This window comes from Meles meles, chromosome 4, assembly GCF_922984935.1.
Source record: "Meles meles chromosome 4, mMelMel3.1 paternal haplotype, whole genome shotgun sequence".
Taxonomy (NCBI): Eukaryota; Metazoa; Chordata; class Mammalia; order Carnivora; family Mustelidae; genus Meles; species Meles meles.
Window position 1 is genome coordinate 18,562,151 of NC_060069.1, and position 23,476 is coordinate 18,585,626.

Consider the following 23,476-nt stretch of genomic DNA (forward strand, 5'->3'; position numbering starts at 1 on the left):
AACCTAATAAGAAGATATCTGAAATTTTATTGTGCTGAAAAATACTTTGTCAGTTCTACTTAAATCTAAAGCAAAGCAAGTAAACAATAATCTTAAATCAGAATTTAATTATGTAATACCCATTTTTTTAAAGATTTCATTTATTTTTAATAAAAGCACATCACATCATCATTTGACAGAGAGAGATCACAAGGGGAGGGGAGCGGGCTCCCCGCTGAGCAGAGAGCCTGATGTGGGGCTCGATCCCAGGACCCTGGGATCATGACCTAAGCCAAAGGTAGAGGCTTTAACCCACTGAGCCGCCCAGGCGCCCCTGTAATACCCATTTTTTTATCCTAAACTGTTAAACAATTAAAGGTTATGGGAGGCAAAGGTGATGTACTAAGAAAGTACTTCTCCACTTACTGCAACTATGGTAATTAAATAGCCATTCTGAACTTCAGTTTCTTCATCTACAGATATGAATTATGCTTGTGCTGCTTACTTCTTAGGCTTTGTGGTGGGAATCTAATGACATATTATGTGAGAAAATGCTTCATTAATTACCAAGTGTTTTTCAGATGTACATAAATCTTATATACAAATAATGTAATTAGCAATATGTTCATCTGTATCTTAGAAAATAATTTGCTTAACATCCTCTGAAAAGCAAGTATGTTGTAACCTGAGCTTTCTGGATACTTAAATTTTCGTTTCCAGATTTCATGGATACTTAAATTTTCATTTCCATTTTTGCTTATTAAAGGAGAAGTTCCTTCACAGAATCGATAGCAAAATTTATTGACTTCTTATTATTATTCTACACACTGTACTCTTCAACTATTATTTCTACATATCCTATTATTTAATCCTCACAGCAATCCTATGATGTAGGTAGTGTTATCACCATTGGAGGAACTGAAACAGAATTGCTTAAACAATTTCCAAGGTCACACAGCTAATGAGTGACAACTAAGAAAGAACTTAGATCTGCGTGAATCCAGAATCCAGGCTGCTCTACCTGCCCCTGTAGTAGGCAGTTTGAATCACACTAGGTATAGTATAGTTCATCTCATTTTAAAACCCCCAAAGTCACAAATTTCCAAAAGACCATTGTCACAAAATAATTTTAGAATAGTTTATCATAACTTTTCCCCACAAACAGTCCCATTAGCTTGCTAATAACTAAGAGTATCTGACAAATTCATTTCCTGACTTTAAGATGAAGTGGATGATCTTCTGGCTTCACAGAGACCACCAGTGGTTATGCAGTGCCTGAATTGGAAACCCGTTAGCCAGAACAGAAATGTGGGTAGAAGGAATCTTCACTTTTGCTGTTTCCCAGGCCAGGTCTATAGAGCTCTATACCTCACATCTCCAAACCCTACTTACCCTTCAGCCTCCCAGCTGTAGCACAACTGGCATTTTTCCTTACCTAATGACAGTATTGTGACATATTTATAGAATTACTTAAGCCATTTCAATTGAACGCCTACAAATGCCCTCTTGAACAATAGCTGTCAAAGGAAAAATATATGTTTAACTGTAACTGAGAGTTATGTAGTATGCCTCACTTTTTACAAAATTTCTGTTTTGACTAAGTTTCTAGTCTCAGAGCATAGCATGCATTTATTAGTATAGGCCCATGTTCTTTAGAGTTGAGCAAATTCCTACATTGACTTAATTATAAAATGAGGGACTTGAGTTAGAGGAGCACCAAAATCTCTGAGTTTTGACATTCTGCACCCTTTACCTTGGGGAGAAGTTAATGGGTAAAGGATGGATATTGTTATTTTTCAGCTCATCAGAGGATTATGAGGATAACGTAACCTAAAAAGAACAGGTGCAACAAAAAATGGATACATCTAAATTACTTGTCATTAATAAAATGTATTTTCTTATTCACATTATGGCTTTACCTTTATATTCCTATCAGTGGTCATCTGTGGCATCTTCACCATGGATTTTGACAATTCATTCTGCACAGTAAGAACTTTTGCATATTGTACTCTCATGATAATCAAGTACCTCATTTAATAACTTAAAGCAAAGTTGAACCTGTCAAGTTGACAGGTAATTCACTGGCATATATATTTTGTAATATACTTGTCAAGTTTAACTTCTCCTTAATATTATACATGATTAAACAAGTTCCAAGAGAATGTAACATTGATTCACTCTATTTTTCAGTGAAGGACTCTGCCTATTGCAGAGAAAAATGTAATCTTTTGACTCTGTGTGTGTGCGTGCGTGTGTGTGTGTGTGTGTGTGTATGTGTGTGTCTTTTACTTGAGGGCCTTTAATTTCTAAAATAAACACAAAATCAGTTTTATTTTCCCTCATCTTCACAGATTTCCTATACACACAATCCTTGAATATTATTTCAGTCTGGCAAGTTTCTGAATAAGGATTTACAGTGCCTTGTTTATCTGACCTGCAACCGTGTAGGCAAATGTTACAAGGCCCAAGTAGTACTAATCTGAATCTTCTAGTAAAAGAAGCTAATATCTGTCAGGCAGGTTGGAAAGTTTGAAAGTATTACAGTAATAAGAGGTTTCCTGGGAAGGCCCTGTTTACCAGAGATCAAATGTGGAGGTGTCAAATGATACATTAGAATCTACCGACAAATCTTAAAACTGGGCCTTATATATCTCTGAAGGGTTACTGTTGCTGTGCCCCATTCTTTCTTTTTTGGTTTGCCAGAATTCTAAGATGGCTCTACCCTCCTTGCTTCCTGGGGAATCTCACCATCTAGGCAAATGAAAATTTCTTTGCTTACCAGGAGGTTATGGATCTTGGTCTCTTGGATCCAGGGAACTGACAGGTGGATCCATGAGGTCCAATTTCATGGGTATACAGTATACTGTAGTATATACCAGAATGATTGGCCTACAAGGAATCAACAAGCACATACATTTAGGGTCCTGTTTTTATTTTTTCTTAAGTTGTTCTTTTAAGCATTTCATTCATAACACCTCTAAGGGAAATTGAAATTTTAAATAGATAAGACAAAGTGGAAAAACTGAATTTGGTTGATCATTTTTGTGATTAAGCATGTGTAACTTTAAATTTTCATATTTGTTCTAAGTAAATAGTTGGATAACTTAAGAATTATATTTGATACCATAGTTGAAATTGTTAACAGAAATGTAAAGGAATATAATAAATACATACTTTTTCCTCAAGCCTTTGCAAAAAACATGAGGGATTATTGAAAGGTACTTTTTTTTTGGCTAAAATCCTGGTTGTAGTTCTTGGCTCAAATTATTTCTCTGAATACTAAATCTGTTTTATAAATATCAGTTCACTTTACTTGGGTTTTAAATACTGATTTTATTTTTTTTCTTTTTAAGATTTTATTTATTTGTTTGACAGACAGAGATCACAAGCAGGCAGAGAGGCAGGCAGAGAGAGGGGGAAGCAGGCTCCCCGCTGAGCAGAGAACCTGATGCGGGGCTCGATCCCAGGACCCTGAGATCATGACCTGAGCCGAAGGCAGAGGCTTTAACCCACTGAGTCACCCAGGTGCCTCTTAAATACTGATTTTAAAAGATGACTTCTGAACAGTGGTATTCAGACAGTTTTAACCATGTAACCGTTTCTTCAAACAGAATATTTCATGGAAGCTCAGTATCTATAGTGGATCCCCTCTGTTCAATATGGGGTGAAGAAAGGAAAGCAGAGGCGCATGTAAACACACGGGCGTGCATACACATATATGTAAATCTCCCATGGTTCCAAGGACTACAGTTTGAAAATCACGGATGTTTTACCGACTTTTTGTTAGAATGACTGACAGCCCCAATTCATATTCTGAAGCAGACTTTGAACAATAATTATTTTAAATAAAAAACACAAATTTCAGGAAGAAGATCGCTGAAAGGTTGGCAGCAGCGGCATTATTCTTTAATTTCTTCATAAAAACAGGTAGAGCAACTAGGATATCAGAATCAAAATCTACATATAGCAGCTATGTCAAAACCAGGTACCCTCTCTAGCTCCCAGATATTAGCTGGTAAGGACCAATTACCACTACTACAAGATTCAGATGGGTCCAGTAACTGTGGGAGGGAGCAGAGGAAAAGAAACAGGGCAGCTGATAGCCCTGAGAATAGGAAATCCCTCAAATTGTTAGCAGCTACTCACTGGCAAGCACATTAAGCCAATCAGAGTAGATGCTGAGATTAGATGGGTGTTTTTGCAAGATCTGATTCATAAGTGAATACAGTTGACCAAGAAGCAATTCAGCTTGATGGTGCTGGATCATTCTGGTTCTTATATACTCTTGAAACAAGCAAACCAAAGCTCCCTTCCAAAACAAATCTCAAAGAGAAAAGCTACTTGAAATAGAATCCAAATTGAGCAGTACAGGACAATAGGGAAGGAGGAGGGGGGGAAAGTCCAGATAATAACCAGGTGATGGCACAATGACACAATAAGATATCACTTTAACACCTGTCAGAACACCTAGTATCAAAAAGATAAATAATCAGTGTTGGCAAGGATGTAGAGAAAAGGGAATCCTTTTGCATTGGCAATGAGAATATAAGTTGGTGTTGCCACTGTTGAAAGCAGTATGGAGGTTCCTTGGAAATTTAAAATAGAAATACCATACAATCCAGCAATTCTACTACTGGGTGTTTACCCAAAGAAAATGAAAACACTAATTTGATAAGATACATGCATAAATTAATAAACACATACTGTATTTATTATAGCATTATTTACAATAGCCAAAATATGGAAGCAATCCAAGTGTCCATTAGTTGATGAGTGAATAAAAAAAGATGTGAGATATGTATGTGGATATATATCTATATATAAAAGTAGATACATATAATATTCCATTTTATATCTATAGTAGAGATTATATATATATATATATATAGGGGATTATTATGTTAAGTGAAGTAAGTCAGAGAAAAACAAATACCATATGACTTCAGTTATATGTGGAATCTAAAAAACAAAACAAACCAAAAAGCAGAAACAGGCCCATAAATACAGAGAAAAATTTGATGATCACCAGAGGGAGTGGGGTGGGGGAACAGGCAAAATGGATGAAGGAGAATGGAAGGTACAGGCTTCTAGTTATGGAATGAATAAGTCATGGGAATGAATGTAAAACACAGGGAACATAGTCAATGGTATTACAATAGTGTTGTATGGTAGCTACACTTGTGAGCATAACATAATGTATAGAGTTGTGAAATCACTATGTTATACACCTGAAACTAATGTAATATTATGTGTCAACTATATCCAATAAAAAAATATATATATAGAAACTCTTAAAAGAGATTCAAATTAAAACAACATTGAGATACCACCTAACACCAGTTAGAATGGCCAAAATTAGCAAGACAGGAAACAACGTGTGTTGGAGAGGATGTGGAGAAAGGGGAACCCTCTTACACTGTTGGTGGGAATGCAAGTTAGTGCAGCCACTTTGGAGAACAGTGTGGAGATTCCTGAAGAAATTAAAAATACAGCTTCCCTATGACCCTGCAATTGCACTGCTGGGTATTTACCCCAAAGATACAGATGTAGTGAAAAGAAGGGCCATTTGTACCCCAATGTTTATTGCAGCAATGGCTACGGTCGCCAAACTGTGGAAAGAACCAAGATGCCCTTCAACGGATGAATGGATAAGGAAGATGTGGTCCATATACACAATGGAGTATTATGCCTCCATCAGAAAGGACGAATACCCAACTTTTGTAGCAACATGGACGGGACTGGAAGAAATTATGCTGAGCGAAATAAGTCAAGCAGAGAGAGTCAAGTATCATATGGTCTCACTTATTTGTGGAGCATAACAAATAACATGGAGGACATGGGGAGATGGAGAGGAGAGGGAGTTGAGGGAAACTGGAAGGGGAGATGAACCATGAGAGACTATGGACTCTGAAAAACAACCAGAGGGTTATGAAGGGGCGGCAGGGGGGTGGGGGGTGGGAGGTTGAGGAACCAGGTGGTGGGTAATAGGGAGGGCACGTACTGCATGGAGCACTGGGTGTGATGCCAAAACAATGAACACTGTTATGCTGTAAATAAACAAAAATAAATATAAAAATAAATAAATAAATAAATAAAAATAATAATACCTGAAAAAAAAAATGATAAACCATAAAAAATGCTTTCAATTCTTTTGGTAAGAAGGTTCAGTATAAATTCAAAAAGTAAATTAATAAATAAATAAACAGATAAATAGGGGCACCTGGAGTGGCTCAGTCAGGTAAGCATATGCCTTATGGCTCAGGTCATGATCTCAGAGTCCTGAGACTAGCCCCTTGTGGGGCGCTGTGCTCATTGGGCAGCCTATTTTCCCTTTCCCTCTGCAGCTCACCCTGCTTGAGTTCATTTACCCCCCCTTCCCATCAAATAAATAAATAAAATCTTTTTTAAAAAGATAAATAAAGCAGGTGATGACAACAGAGGCAGTCCCACAAAGTAGAGCCATTTTTTAAAAAATCACTTTGTGAAAACAAGAGAAGAGAAAGTTCTAGAATCGTGAAGTTGAAAAAACTATTCTGGGCTATTCTTTTCAAAGTACAGGAAAACTTATTTCACTAAAAGAAAAAGAAAAAAAATTAAGCAAGAAATGTTAAGGGAAAAAAATAAAGAACAAAACAATGTCCCAACAATGAAAACATGCCCCCAAATGTCTACAAAATAGATGGAAACTACGAACTATTTTTTTAAAACAAAGTGAAAAAAATGTTTAATGCTATAGGATAGGAAAGAAAACATAAATTGGAATTTGAAAGGATTGAAAAATTAGTTGATTGAAGAAAAATCCATGAAGTACTATATTTAAGATACTCAAGGATGGAAAACATGAGCAACTGATTTTCTATCCAGCCAAACTTACCTTCCGGTGTAACTACCATAGATAAATGGTTATGGATATTCCAAGAATTGAAGTGTTGTTCTCTTGAGCTCTTGCTAAAGAATCTACTAGAGAATGAGTTTCAGACAGAAGCCCTTCCCCTACCCCCCAAAAAGCAAAATGAAACTGGAGAGTTTTCAGAGTAAGAGCTAGTGAAATTCTGTTTCCTGGCACTAGTTAGTGGTCCATATGAGTCTGTTCTGTCCGCTGAGGTGGGGTGGCAGAAATACAAAGTACTTCCAGGCACCATGTACATTCTCTTTGCTTATTGGCCTGCTGGGTGCAAAGGGTCTTGCACAGTGTTTCTTGACACCAGTAGAAATCCTACTATTTTTACTTCGGATACCTCAAAATAATATCTATGCCTCACTGCTTCAAGATTACAATAATTACTAGATTCACCAGTTCAGATTAAATTTTGTCATTGAATCTAATAAGGAAGCACATTTGTAACACCAAATTTTTAAATACTTTGACAATCACATTTTAATATAGAGTTTCCTTTGTAATACTATGCTTTTATATGATACATTTAAAAACATTATTCTGAGAAGAGGTCCATATGCTTCACCCAACTGCCAAATGAGTCATGGAACAAAAAAGAGGTTAAGAACTTCTGATTTAAATGGAAAGAGATGGGGTCTCTAAATTAGTAAGAACAGAGTGCCTTTTCCCCACTCTGTCAACACACATTGAAAATGGCTTGAGTAAGAAATAAACTTTTGTTATAGTTAAATGAAAATGATATTTAAGAAAGGAAATTTTAAAAACATAATGGAGGTAAGATCTTCCTTGATTTCATTTAAATACTTTTGTAGAAAGAACTTTAGTTTTTCTGAATATTTTAGTAGCTTCCTGTTATTCAAAGTCAATTTACATAGTCTTTACTGATTATCTCCAGGAGTCAAAAGAAGCACCAACCTGTCTCAGTTTTTGTGGTTGGGCAGATGAGGCCAGACTGAACATTTCTGTTACATGCCTGAGCCGCACAGCGAGTCTGGTTTTTTCTTTACATTGTAAGTCTGGTTCAAAGTGCTTTTGACTGTGTGGATATCAGACAGAAGTAAGTCCATTTCTGTACATTTTGGTATGTTTTTATAGTCTTCTATCACCAAAACCCTCCCCCCAAAACAAAACAAAACAAAACAAAACCCTCATGAGATTATGACCTAATTGTAATTACAGACTTTATTACTGAAGGGCACTTTAGAGGTTATCTACTATACCATCCTCATCTTTAGAAGAGTAAACTGAGAACCAGAAAAATTTCAGTTTGTACATGATCAGATTTACCCATGGTCACACAACCAAGGTGGCAGTCTGGGCACAAACTGTGCTGTTTCCACACATGTGATGCTAACATTGTGCTAAACCTCAGTCTTCTATCTTCCTTCTCTCCTTCCTGTCCCGGTAGAAATTTCAATGCTCTATCTATGATTTCATCCTCCCTCTTGCCTAATACTTTGTATTCATCCCATCGTGAGTCCTCTTCAAGCCACATTCCTTTCTGTCCCTTTCCATCCAGACTTCGAGAGAGAGAAACACATTGTCTCTCTTTTAATCTCTTTTATTGTGCATTCTTCCTTAATCCACAACACACGATGCCAGACATTTCACTTAAACTGCTCTTCTCAAAGTCACGAACGTCAGTTTTCACTAAAACTGATGGACCATTCTCAATGTTATTTTCGCTACTATTCTGCAGTATGTTACACTGTCGACTTCTTTTTTTCCTCTTCAGGTGCTTTCCTCACTCTTAGCCTCTGTAATATCATGCTCTCCTGGCTTCCCTCATTTGGTTCCTCGTGTTGGGCCATACTTTTAAGTGTCCGTGAGTGTTTCTCATAAGAACACCCTCCTAATATCTCCCCATTTTCACTGCTAGCTTTCTCATAGCTTGATCTGCTCCTGGGGCTCGGAATACCCACTGTGTACTGTTTTTGTCACAAATCTAGTATGCAACAGTTCTTTCACCTAAATTTCATACTTGGCTGGGCACTGGCACCTGGACATCCTATAGCCCCTTCAAATTCAGCATGTTCCTTTTGTGTCTTGGCTCCAGAATTCAGACTTCTTTCCAGGACACTTTCATTACCACCATCATCTTCTACCTTGAGTACTGTAAAGCCTCCTGACTGGTCTCATGTCCCCAGTCTCCCCTTCCTCGCTGCTGTCAGAGAGGTCTATCTAAAACAAAAATATGTTCATGTTCACTTCTCTTTCTAAAACCTATTCGTGATTCCATTCCCTTCAGGGTAAGTCCAGGGGAGCGCTGCATAAAAGTGCTTTCTTGGTCTGACTCTGCTTACCTTTCCTGCCTCACCCTTTCTCACACACCATACAGCGCCTAGTTTTCTGCAAGAAACTTCCTCTTGTCTTTTGCCTCCTGCAGTTTGCCTGTGCTCTTCCCCTACCTGCCTTTCTCTCCCTGCCTTTCCTTCCACTTCCCGTACTCTTGGATAACTTCTTTGAATATCTCAGATCTCATCTCTTGAAAGGTGGGTGAGGGGCCTTTTCTCTCTGCTTTCATAGGTGCTCCGCTTATTCCTATTACAGACAGCATTCATCATAGTACATTGTAATTGTCCCTGAACTTGTCTGTCTTCTTCCTTTATTTGTAAGACTCGAGAAGAGCAGCTGTGTCTTACCACCATGTCCCCAGGATCTAGCATCTGCATTTTCTTTTAATGGATGAATTAATATACCATTGGTTATAATAAAGACATTTTGTTTTCTTCACTGAAGTGAAACTAAAGCTAGGCTATAACTAGCCTTTGGGAGCCACACCATTTCCCTACCTTATAGGTGAGACTTAAGTCGTCTGAAAAACTGAAAAATTATATAAGCTCTCTTGGACCTTTGAAATAAATAGAATAGTCCTTTTCCAGTCTAGTGAGTTGTAATAAGGGAACACAAATTTTCCAAAGTGTTAAATGTTTGAGAAGAACCTTAACTTCAATAATTCTGTGAAAATTCTAGGAAAGTTTTCCAAGTTCTCTTTTTTTTCCCTTTAGAACCTGGGGAAAGATTTTCTTTCTTTCTTAAGGCTGTGTGCAATTCTTTTCTTTACTTCATGCATCTGGTTCAGTGACTTTGAATTAATTATAATGAATAAATGAGAAACAAAAGGATGAAGTGACCTTTATTATACAAACACATCTGTACTTAGATGTTGCCTGAGAACAGGTGGCTGAACCTCAGAAGACCCACAAATTTGTCTGGTGGCAAGTTGTGAATATAAAACATCATCTTACTGTTTTTCTAGATATAATGCCTAAAATTCCAATTAACAGTTGTTAATCATCCTCCCACTGAGATAGCTTTTAAATCTACCTTTGTTACTTATATGCAGAAGAACATAACATTTTAATGTTCATGAATGTTTGCCATGAGTTGAAAGAAGTAATAGACGTAAAAACCTCTCCAGCACAATCCAGTGTATGTATTCTTTGGGTGTTCTCTTTCACCTTCTTGGTGACCACCCATTTTGTAGATTGAACTTGGATTCTCTCTTCAGTGTCCTTTTCTCTGTTTGGTCCCTTTCTGGTCTACATCAGCCTCTGGTTTCTTCCCATAAGGTTCCTTCTTAGGAGTAACGCTGTGATGATTATCTTTGTTTCCTGGCCTTTACATGATCAGGGGTAGGTATACTTTTATCTGCTCATCATTGCTTTGCTCAGAGAACTGATGATTTTTAAGCCCTCTTGATAACTCTGTTACAGTATCAGAAAGGTCAGTCAAACCTAACAGGATCTCATCTAGATTTTTCTGTTCTTGGTATGCTTCTAGTTTCACTGTTTCTACTCCCTGAGAGTAAGCATTCTCAGAGGTTCCATCTCTGAAACCATTTTTGTAAGTGAAGTCCTTTAACAACATTGTTAGGAAGAGTAACCCATTCTCTTTTCACTTATCCCTGAATATATTTCTCTTGGTCTCTGTTTGTGACTCCATTATTAATATGTAGCATAGTTAAATTGAACAAAATGAATTTCTTAAAATTCTAATCAATAAATCAAAACTTAAATCAGCTAGGGTTTATGTTGGAGCAGGAACCTGCCAAGATATGAGTTTGAGCTTTTTCAAGAGTTTATTTTTAAAGCATGATTAACTATGAAAGGAAAACAGATCTCAAGTGTTTTGTGCTGGGTTTTTCAGTTAAACGTACAACTCTCTTTGAAATCCATGTGAGCCAAGTTTACAAACATATAGTAGCAGGTCTTTAAATTTTTCCTGGCATTGAGACTGTTCTAGTAAAAGGAAGAACACATTTATATATATTTATTCTAAGAGAAATATGCTTATATGTGATAATATCATAACTACCAAAACATAGACCCTTCTCCTCAACTGCTGCTTACCTTAATTGCCATACAAGGCCACTGAGTTGGCAAGCTGAGCATGAGAGGTGAACCTGTGAATACTCTTAATGTGTCTACAGCAAATTGAGTCTTTTTGAACAAGCATGAGTTGATTTGTCATTTGCCATCTAAATAAGAGTCTAAATTTAAAATTAGAGGATCACTTTCTCTGTGGTGAGTTTTTTTTGGGCTTTCAGAATGAGCTACTGCCAATCCAAGCAGAAGCATGGAATACCCAAGGATTCCCATTCACTATATGAGTTATCACCTGTTTTATAGTATTTGAAGTTCACATGCTTCTTCCTTCCCTTTCCTTATTGTTTTTGGCATTCCCCAAATAACCCAGCAAACGGATTTTCTTTTTAAAGTAGATTTTTGTTCCTTTCCCAGCATATTTTTATCAATATTGGTTTGCTTTTCTGTCTGCTACCTGGTGGGATTATTTTACCTGTCTCTGAGGTTCTTTTTTTGTTGCTGTTCTGAAATTTAAGAAATAGTGTTGTGTTTTGGCAGTTCAAATATTTTCTTAATATTGAATAGTGCTTCTATGAGCAAAGACATCAGATATATTTATTATACTTGATACTATACAATTTATGAAATTGGCAGTAGAAAACCGCTGGAAGATACTGACCCACAATTTAAATTTAATGAATCTAAATAATTTGATTTTTCATTTCTACTATGCTCAATGTTTAATAAACTTTTTATTATTATATATCCACGTATACTATAAAAGCTGCTACCTACATCATACATAAAGTTATAGGAATTATCAAACTGGAATATTCTGACATTAGCTGATAAGTTTCAGAGCTTATTATTTCCAGTTGTGTTGATTTAACTTTGGAAGTTTGTGTGTTAAATTCCTTATTTCCTTTACTAAAAACATTTTCTGTCTTTAAGGTTCAGCTGAAGAGGTGTAATCTTTACCAAAATTGTCATTTAAAAAATTAATTATGAATATTTAGCATGCTCTGGTCCTAAACAGTATGATTGTGTTTGCAATGGATAAATTGTTAACCTAAAATAGAAAGAACTCTTACATGGATTAGGATAGTTTTTCTTGATATTTTGCAAATCCTTAGCCAGCTATGAACATACAACTAAATAATATTATAGTTCACAGAGAAAAGAGTCTATCATGTGCTAACATATTTTTAGGAGCTTTTACATGATTGGTTTTGGAGTGGGAAAATACAACTTAATAGAAGTAGATAAATTTCATAAAGTAATACCTAAATGTTCTACATATGTGTTTTAGGTTTTATTTTGTTTTTAAAAATAATTTGGAATCATTGCCTTTACCAAACCTGTTTTATTGCTCCCCATTAGTTCTCACCATCAAACTGTGTGTTTACTTTTTTGTTTGCTTAGTGTTATCTTCTCTTCATTAGGATTTTAATTCCATGAACATAGTTTGGTTTGTTTGATGCTAAATCTGCATTACCTATATGACCGACACGCAGAAGGAGCTTAGAATATATTTGTTGAATACATGAATAAATAAGTAAATTGACTTCATTTATATCATTTTTCCTTTTTATTTAACATTTTAAGCATTTCTTTATGTTATTAAAGAAGAAAACACCATTTTTAAGAAGAAGTCATGGTATGCTAAAGAAATTAAATGTAAATCAAATCTGGTAGAGATGTTTTAGTTACTGGATGGGGGGGCGGGCAGAGGGAGAAGAAGAGAGACTCCACAAGCAGACTCCCTGATGAGCGCAGAGCCAGAAGTGGGTTCCATCCCTGGACCGTGAGATCATTACCTGACCCAAAACCAAGAGTTGGCTGCTTAACCAACTGTGCCACCCAGGTGCCCCTGCTTTTATACATATTAAAGAATATATTCTATCTAAACAAAATTGGATTTTTATACTCACTGGGGCTTGAACTGGAATAGGACAAGAAAATTCAATTCTGTCAGCTTTTAAAAATATAATAGTAGGGGCACCTGGGTGGCTCAGTGGGTTAAGCCTCTGCCTTCAGCTCAGGTCATGATCTCAGGGTCCTGGGATCGAGCCCCGCACTGGACTCTCTGCTCAGCGGGGAGCCTGCTTCCTCCTCTCTCTGCCTGCCTCTCTGCTTACTCGTGATCTCTCTCTGTCAAATAAATAAATAAATCTTTAAAAAAAAAAAAAAATATAATAGTAAATTCTAAGTGTATTCTGTCACATTTTAGTGGCCTCAGACCTAGTTTTACTCCTATTCTCTTATCTTTCTTATCTCCCACTTCCTTGTTTCTCCCTTTTCTTTTCTTCCTTCAGAGTAAATGAGGGGATAAATGGTCAAATGTGCAGGTATGCTAGAGTAACTAAGTGTTGCTCAGTCAATCCCACTTCTTTCTCAGGTCTCTCAAACAATCCTATTCTTCTAAGTTTACATTCTGTACTGATCTCCTTTATAACTTCATGGACAGACATTTGATAGGCAGTTATAACACGGAAAGTTTAGCACTACGATATTAAAAAGTAGTTTTACTGTCTATTAGTAGTTATATTGGAGCTGTGGTGCTGTCAGCAATGCATTCTCCACTGCTTGCTTACCGGAAGTTACGAGAATGGACATCTGGACAGTTTGGAGTGTGACAGAGCCTGCAGAACTGATAAATCACCACGGAGCAAATCTTAACTATTTCGGGGGAGGGAGGGTTGTATCATTTCTCTTGAATTCAACTGACATATTTGCTTCAAACAAAATCTTGAATAACACAGCCTATCCATAGTCTTTGGGAAAAGGGGAGATGGATTTTAGAAGGTATCTTGGGTTCCTAAAATGTCATGATCTCATTCACTGGAAAGTAGCCATTGGCATTTCAGCTAACTTTTCTTTTACTGGATGGATATCCATTTTCATTGAGCTTAGTAATGTGAATAAATAACTAATATACCATGGAAGGGTTGGGGGTCTGGGGAGCAAAGGATCAGGCAAACTGAATTGGTACACTCAAACTTGAGTACAGAACAGATCTAGTTGAAATATCCCCACCCTCACTTCTCCCTATGCTTCTCCTCTCCAGAAAGCAAGTAATTTTAATGTTGGTATTTTACTGATATTTTTGGTCAGTACTATCCTATTACCAGTATGATTAATAGAATTAGAATGTAGCTAATGTAAAGCATTTGGCAATATTCGGGGAAAACTTCCATGTAGAGAGATGAGTAATCATATACTTAAATTTAAAACTTAAACTTATTGGGGCACCTGGGTGGCTCAGTGGGTTAAGCCTCTCCTTCGGCTCAGGTCATGATTTCAAGTTCTGGGATCGAGCCCACATCAGGTTCTCTGCTCAGTGGGGAGGCTGCTTCCCCCCTCTCTCTCTGTCAAATAAGTGAGAAATTAAATAAAAATAAAACAAACATACTGTACAAGATGAACATTTGTACGTCTAGAATTTTTTTTAAGGAAATTCAAGAAAGACATTGCTATTGTTGTTTTCAGTCTCAGTTCTTAAATTAACTTTCTTTTTTTTTTTTGAGTATGGAACTCTTCACGAATTTGTATGTTATCCTTGTGAAGGGGCCATGCTAATCTCTGTATAGTTCCAATTTTAGTATATGTGATGCCAGAGTGAGCACAAATAAACTTTTATTTTGGAATAGCTTTAGATTTACAGAAAAGTTGCAAAGACAGTACCAAGTATTTCCATAACACAGTTTCTCTACTTAAGTTTTTATTTTATTACAAGCATAGGTTAAAGATACTGTAGGTTTGATTCCAGACCACTGTAGTAAAGCAAATATAATAGAGTGAGTCAAATAAATTTTTAATTTCCTAGTGCATATACAAGTGGTGTTTATATGATGCTATAGTTTATTAAGTGTGCAATAACATTATGTCTAAAAAATGTATATACCTTAATAAAAAGATACTTTGTTGCTTAAAAAGTGCTAACCATCATCTGACCTTTGAGGGAGTTGTTCTTTTTGTTGGTGGAGGGTCTTGTCTTGTTGATGCTTGCTGACTAATGGGTGGTGGTTATTGAAGGTGGGAGTGGCTGTGGCAGTTTCTTAAAATAAGACAGCAGTGCAGTTTGCTGCATCTCTTGACTCTTCCTTTCCCAAACACTTTCTCTGTAGCCTGCAATGCCGTTTGATAGCATTTTACCCACAGTAGAACTTCTTTCAGAATTGGAGTCAATCCTCTCAAACCCTGCCACTGCTTTATCAACTCAGTTTATGTGATATTCTAAATCCTTTGTTGTCATTTCAACAGCCTTCCCAGCATGTTCACCAGCAGTAGAGTCATCTCAAGAAACCACTTTCTTTGCTTATCTGGAAGAAATAACCCTTATCTGTCGAAAGTTTGATCATGAGATTGCAGCAATTCAGCCGCATCTTCAGGCTCCACTTCTCATTCTAGTTCTCTTGCTGTTTCCATCACATTGGCAGTGACTTTCCCTACCAAAGACTTGAATCCCTCAAAGTCATCCGTGAGGGTTGGCTTATTCATGTTGATATTTTGACCTCTTCCCATGAATCATGAATGTTCTTAATGACATCTAGAGTTGCAAATTCTTTCCAGGTTTTCAATTTACTTTGCCCAAATCCATGAGAGGAATCATTATCTGTGGCAGCTATAACCTTACAAAATATATTTCTTAAATAATAAGACTTGAAAGTCAAAATGACTCCTGATTCATGGGCTGCAGAATGAATGATGTGTTAACAGGACAGAAAACAACATTAATCTTACTAGAAATCTCCATCAGAGCTCTTAGGTGACCAGGTGCATTGTCGATGAGCAATAATATCCTGAACGGAATCATTGTTTTCTGAATAGTAGGTCTCAACAGTGGAACTTAAAATATTCCATAAAACATCTTGTAAATAGATGAGCTGTCATCTAGGCTTTGTTGTTCCATTTATACAGCACAAGCAGAGTAGATTTAACATAATGTCTAAGAGCCCTAGGATCTTCGGAATAATGGTCAGTGAGTATTGGCTTCAGCTTAAAGTCACCAATGCGTTAGCCTGTAACAAGAGAGCCAGCCTGTCCTTCAAATCTTTGAAGCCAAGCCATTGACTTCTCTCCAGCTATGAAAGTCCTACATGGATTTCTTTCCAGTATAAGGCTGTTTCATCTACACTGAAAATCTGTTGTTTAATGTAGCCATCTTCATCAGTTATCTACATCTTCTGAATCACTTGCTGCAGCTTCTACAGGATCCCTTGCTGCTTTACTTTGTTAACAGAAGGCTGTGGCTGGTTTGATCCTCTGTCTGGACCATAAAACTTTCTCCATAGCAGCAATAAGCCTGTTTTGCTTTGTCATCATTCCTGTGTTCACTGGACCAGCACTTTTTTTTTTTTTAAGATTTTATTTATTTATTTGACAGACAGATCACAAGTAGGCAGAGAGGCAGGCAGAGGGAGAGGAGGAAGCAGGCTCCCTGCAGAGCAGAGAGCCCGATGTGGGTCTCGATCCCAGGACCCTGAGCCGAAGGCAGAAGCCTTAACCCACTGAGCCACCCAGGCGCCCCTGGACCAGCACTTTTAATCTTCTTTAAGAACTTTTCCTTTGCAGTCACAACTTGGCTATTTTCTATAAGAGGCCTAGCTTTCAGCCTATCCCAGCCTTTGACATGCCTTCCTCATTAAACTTCATAATTTCTAGCTTTTAATTTAAAGTGAGAGATATGCAACTCTTCCCTTTATGTGAACACATAGAAGCCATTGTAGGGTTATTAATTGGCCTAATTTTATTACTCTTGTGTCTCAGGGAATAGGGAGGCCCACAGAGAGGGAGAGAGGGAATGCCAATCAGTAGACCAGTCAGAACACAGTTTTTTTTGTTTTGTTTTGTTTTGTTTTTAAAGATTTTATTTATTTGACAGAGAGAGATCACAAGTAGATAGAGAGGCAGGCAGAGAGAGAGAGAGAGAGGGAAGCAGGCTCCCTGCTGAGCAGAGAGCCGGATGCGGGACTCGATCCCAGGACCCGGAGATCATGACCTGAGCCGAAGGAAGCGGCTTAACCCACTGAGCCACCCAGGTGCCCCCAGAACACAGTTTTTATCAATTAAGTTTGTTGTCTCATATGAGTGTGGTCATGGTACTCCAAAACAATTAATATAATAATATCAGAGACCACTGTAACTATAACAAATACAATAATAATGAGGAAGTTTGAAATAATGGGAGAGTTACCAAATTGTGACTCAGAGACATAAAGTGAGCTCATACTACTGGAAAAATGGTGCTGACAAACTTGTGAGGCAGAGTTGCCACAAACTTTAAATTTGTAAAAAATGCAGTATCTGCAAAGCGCTATAAAGCAAAGTATAATAAAATGAGGTATGCCTGTATTTTTATAAAAAAGAAAGGAACATAAAAGGCACAACTACTAAACAATATGTATCCTGGATGGAATCCTGGAACAGAAAAAGGACATTAGATAAAAACCAAGGAAATCTCAATAAAATAAGGACAATAATAATAATAATTTATCAATATTGCCTCATTACTTGTGACAAATGTACCATACTATGTAAAATGTTAATAAAGGAAACTGGCTATAGGGTATATAGGGACTATGTACTCTTTACCTTTGCAATGTTTCTATAAATTTAAAACTTCTAAAATTAAAAAGGTTAAAATAAAATATAATTCCATCCTTCCCCTCCCCCAAAAAAGTTAATCATATATTTATTCAGTATCTACTCTGCCCTCAATACTTTTTGGTCACTCTTAAAAGTGTCAATTCTTTGTGAATTCACATTGAATCAAAAAATGTTCTCTGGGTATCTGCTGGGTTCCAGAAACCATTGCAGCTGACAAGGATGCAAAGATGAGTAAGACATAGTACCTGCCCCCAAGGGACCCCTCTGCTGAAGGCCAAGGACAACATAGCCTGCCTAGATTAGTGCTGTCACGGAGGCAGAAGTCATGGCTTGTGGGAAACCAGGGGTAGGGATCATTTATTTTGCTGGGTCTGGAGTGAAACCAAGTGTTAGAAAACAGCTAACTCTGAGAAAAATACAATAGACTGAATACAACAGGAAATTTAAACAAGTATCTGACAATTTGAGAGTGCTGACAAGGTTGTAGTGACTTTCAGAGGAAATTGGAGTAATGAGAACTCTTTCCAGTGGTGACTAATTCCAAGTAGAACTGTGAAATTTTTAATCCCGATAGGAAACAAGTTCAGTATAAGCCAACAGTTTTCTTATATCAAAAATTGATGTGGTACAAGAAAATATTAAGAATATAACCTACAAGAAAAAAAAATAGTATTCTTGTTCTCCCAAATGAGAAGCTGGTCTATACCAAAATAGCGAATCCAATTCTATTCTCACTTGTCACCCTTTTACCTCTTATGTACAAAGAGTCATCTGTAAGTTAGACCAAAAATTAGAGAAGATTCAGAGAACCAAAAAAAGCATAGAAATGAAAACTAAAGTCATTTTTAAAGCCACAAAATTGCTTCATATAGAAGAAAGGTTTCTATCTCCCTAATTCCCAGTAATAGAAATGTTATTAGGAGAAGGGCACGGACAATAATGGTTTTTTGAACAGAAGTAAAGGAAAAGACCTTAAATTTGGCAAAATATAATTAAGTGCAAGAAAAATTTCCCAATTTGAAGAATTAAAGATACATGTTTTAAAGTCAGTAATAGGAGGAAGCTGCCCTCCTTGATTTAAGGAGATGTCCTGCCCTTTGCTGGAGGTCTAGTGACAGAGATAATTGTTTCCAGCTATTAAGATAAAGAGGGTGGTCTTTGGTTTAAAAATCGTATTAGATATTAACAATTATTAGCAAGTATATAAAATAGCAACAACTGTTTAGTGATCTTAACACATAGATATGACAGCTACATTAGATTTCAGATCCCAAAGGAAAATGAAATCCATCAAAAGCAAAGAAGAATCCCAGCTGGCATAAGCACTTGACAGATTGAAAGAAGGTAGGGATTTCCTGTAATCTATTCTATTCTCAATCTTTTGTTTCAGCTTTAACATTTCTATCCCTTTGAATGCTATTCCAGCCAGTCCACCTGTATCCAATGTATAATAGCTTTTTATAAGTAGTAGCAGTTTTTTTTCTATATGTAGACAATAAGAGTGCACATCTTTAGGAGTAATTGTTTTTCTTTAGAATCAGACTATTCTTACCTTTTTCATTTGAATTGATTACTTGGTGCTTTCAGAGCTTTGCTTTTCATATACTACATATATTGTAGTCACACTATGTCCTTCGCATTTGTTTCAGTTTATAAAGAAAACAATTAGCCTTTTTAATGCTGTAGTCACAATTAAACCTCCCCTAATGGTTAGGAATTGGTCTTTCCAAGGCTGAGGAGGTGTTTTTAATTATTCATTCCTCGGTTTGTTTCTTACAGCAGCCTCAGCTGTGCATTATTATTCAAAGGTTAATGCAAGCTGAGAAGTGGGTAAATTAAATCTGCTTGGTCTCCAACAACCCTGTGTATTAGCAGACACTAAGATGGGGATGGGCAGTATAAGGTATTTCCACCATTGTAGCACTGCCAAAAGCAAAAACCACTAAATCCCTCAAAGATACCCTACATCGATAGGAATTATTACGGATTCTACAAATGGGTTGTTCTTAAATAGCAGATCTTCAATAAAACCTGTGCTTCTTTTTCTTTAAAAGAGAGAAGGCAATGCCTGAAATCAGAAAGGTTATAATAGCTTCTGTAGAAAATTGATGTAGCAGGGTGCCTGGGTGGCTCATTCGGTTAAGGGGCTGCCTTCGGGTGGGGTCATGATCCCAGGGTCCTGGGGTCGAGCCCAACGTTGGGCTCCCTGCTCGACAGAGAGCCTGCTTCTCCCTCTCCCTCTGCCTGCTGCTCTGCCTGTTTCTGCTCTCTCTCTGTCAAGTGGATAAATAAAATGTTTTTTTAAAAAAATGATGTAGATCCATGACTAATGAACTTTGTATAATATTAAATCACTAAGTTGAGTGCGGGAAGTCACTTCTATAAATGTTTTACAAGGGCAGACTGCAGACATCTCTCATGAAAGCAAGGACATAATGGACTGTTCCTACACAACTAGACAAAATGAAAGTGCTGTCATAGCTACACCTGTGCAATTATTGTGAGGAACAGAATGTTTCTAGAGCCTTTCATTTGCTTCCCTTTTAAAAACGTGTATTCTTTATAGCTATGGAATCAGAAATTTTGTAGATTCTTAAGGATGCCTCAGAAATGTCGGCACAAAGGATGGGGAAGTAGGGGACATACTTCAGTAGATTTAATGAATACACCAAAAGCCAAGAAGTAACTTCTTAGTCTTCGGTTTGGTTACTCATTCTCTCATCTCTACTGAGGTTTTTGTGGGGCTGATCTCTTAAAAACTCTCCTCCAGTTGGGGCAGCACTTCTGCCAAGAATCCAGAGAGCTCAGTCAAGTACCTTCCATTCCTTCACTGGAGCAAACAAGCTGGATATACCTATGCTGCCTGCCCTGTTCTTATTTCCTTTGACCAAAAACCAGTGTATCTTCTGACCTCTGATGATGGGCTAAAGGGGAAAAGGATAGCAGATGAACTCTACGTATGTCACTGAAAATCTGGAATTTTTTTTTTTAACACAAGGCCTAACATGAAAGTCACTATAAGGTATTTGGAAATCCAGGTTTATGTATTAAATAGGGGTTTAAGGAGGAAAAAAAATGGAGTGATCTCATTTTAGAATAATAATCCCATCTTGCATAATTGTGGTGAAGGTTAAAGACCATGATGCATATGAAAGTGATTTGTGAACTCTATAAACCTATCTAGAGATTAAATATTGTTAAATATTAACTAAATATTATATAAATATTAACTAAGCTGCTAAGTGTTTACATGATATCAGGATTTACATAACTCAAGTCTGCTTTTTATTCGTACTTGTCTGTAATTTGGGCCAGTTCTAATCCCTTAAACAGAAGTGTGAAGCTAATGCCAGCACCATTTAGTTCATCATCAGTACGGCCTTGTCTTCCGTCTCTCCCACTTCCAGTCTACACTGAGCCTTGATGTCAGAGCGTTGTGTGGGAAAGAAGAGAAGCTTTTGAATGAGACAGTTCTAGGTTTGAAATTTAGTTCAGCCACTTACTGTGTAACCTTGTCAAGCCATTGAACGTCTTTGAGCCTTAGTTTCATATAGCAATAATTTTGCAGGATGGCAATAATTTGAAGAAATATATGTTAATGGTAATAGTTACCATTTTTAAAATGCTTTTTGCCAGGCACTGTACTTAACAATTTATGGATATCTAATTCTTATGACATCCCCACAATGTAAATAAAGTTTCCTTTTCCAGATAAGAAAACTGAGGCTCACAGAAATACAAAAAGTATCCAGCATCACATCTGACATGTAGAAGAAGGTTCTACTTTCTTCAGTGCCTGTCAACCTTTAATGTACATACTAGTCATCTGGAGATCTTCTCAAAAATGTAGATTCTGGTGATGCCTGGGTGACTCAGTCGGTCAAGTGTCCACTTTCAGGTCAGGTCATGATCCTGAGGTCCTTGGATCAAGCCCCACATCAGGCTCCCTGCTCCTCAGGAAGTCTGCTTCTCCCTCTCCCTCTGCCTGCCACTCCCCCAACTTGTGTGCACATTCTCTCTCTCTCAAATAAATAAATAAAATCTTTTTTAAAAAATGTAAGTTCCGATTCTATAGGATTGTATAACGCTGTTGCTCTCTGGACCGCACTTTGAGGCCCTCAGTGACTCCGATTAGTTGTTCTCAATCCTAGGTGCTCGTTAATTTCTGATCGAATTAGTCTGGGATGGGGCCCAGGTATTTTGTTTTTGTTTCTGTTTAAGTTCCAGAAGCAGTTCAAATTTTTCTTTTAAAACACTGGACTCCCTTTATTCATGAAATCATGTGCTGACTATATACATATGCGTGTGTGTGTGTGTGTGTGTGTATAAACAAAGTAGAATTTTTCTAGTTGAAACTCAGGGAGGGAGCAGAGAGATTAGTGATCCCAAAAGACCTCATTGGAGCCCTGCAGCTCCCAGAAGGAACAAATTTGAGAACTATAGGTCTCCAGAATATATTTCCAATTCCTGTCATGGCATTTGAAGCCCTATATTATCTAACCTCAGTCAGCTGGCATCTTTGCTGTTCTCGCAAAAAGGAAAATCACTTTCCTCCTCTCTGCTTTGTTCCATGCGGTGCCTTTAACCTGTTATGCCACATCTTTCCATACCATGTTGAAATCTACTTTATATTTCCAACCCAGTTTAGTTGCCATCTTTTTTATGAAGCCTTTCCCTAGAGAAGGTGCAGTTCACATCAGAACCACCTGTGGGATATGTTCAAACCATACGCTTACTCGGAGTAGATCTGATGCTGCTTCTTCTCAGGTCACTGCTAAAATGAGACCTGCTAGTGCTTTGGTGTAAGAACACCTACCCACCAGGAAATGAAATCATTCTTTTTACAGGGCTCCCATAGCATCCTGATTATGAATACCATGGAGCACATTATCTTGCCTTCTCCAGTGTTGCCCAGATATGAAGCCCCTTAGGGATCAGGGCTCATAGCACAGTGCTCTGCACATAATAAGCAATGAGGAAAAGGTGGGGAACTCTTGAAAATAAGTTGCCGCACCCAATAGCCAGCACTTTGGTCTTGGTGGAGATCTTGATCTCCTGACGTAATCATAGGGAAATTTTGAATTAAGTCCGCTAAATGCCAACTTTTATTGACAGTCAGTCAGTGTCTTTTAATGCGGGATTATTATTTACAGTAGGGTCTATTTTTGCCACCTAGCACCTTCCTCTACAGGGCAGACATTTAGCTTTTCTTCTCCTGAACATGGCGGGGGGTGGGGGTGTCTCTATTTTGTTATTTGTTTTTTGTTGAAGTGGTACTGTGTCTCTATCATAGAGATGAGAGCATAGATTTTAAAGCCACTATTATATAGCATATGAGAATTTGAACTTGGTGCAGTCTCAGATGTTGTCATAGGATGGAATAGGTGAAACTGAAGTTATTCTTTACTGAATTATTAACCAAGAAAGATGGGACTCAGCAGTTACTTGTCACTTTCTTTCATGAGCTCTGTATTGAGTAGGGAGAAGCATGGGGGACAGAGAGAGACATTCGCATACAAGGTGTCATACAGCAGGTACAGAAGAGGGAAATCAGACCCCCCAAAGAGAAACCCTTCTTATTTCCATGTCTTGGGTCGAGGAGTAAACGATGAGGTGAGCTTCAGGACCCTGATTCAGCCCTGCTAGTTTCTCACTTACCTGATAATATTATGAGCATAAATTG

At 37.4% G+C, this 23,476-nt stretch overlaps 1 protein-coding gene and 1 non-coding gene across 2 annotated transcripts in view; one reads left to right on the top strand and one right to left on the bottom strand.

Moving 5' to 3' along the window:
- LOC123940395 (ubiquitin-conjugating enzyme E2 E2) overlaps nt 1-23,476 on the top strand; it is a 374,692-nt gene that overhangs the window by 255,696 nt on the left and 95,520 nt on the right. The window lies entirely within an intron of this gene.
- On the bottom strand, nt 14,707-14,810 carry LOC123941070. The gene has a single exon (XR_006818166.1). It is a non-coding gene; the product is annotated as a U6 spliceosomal RNA (small nuclear RNA).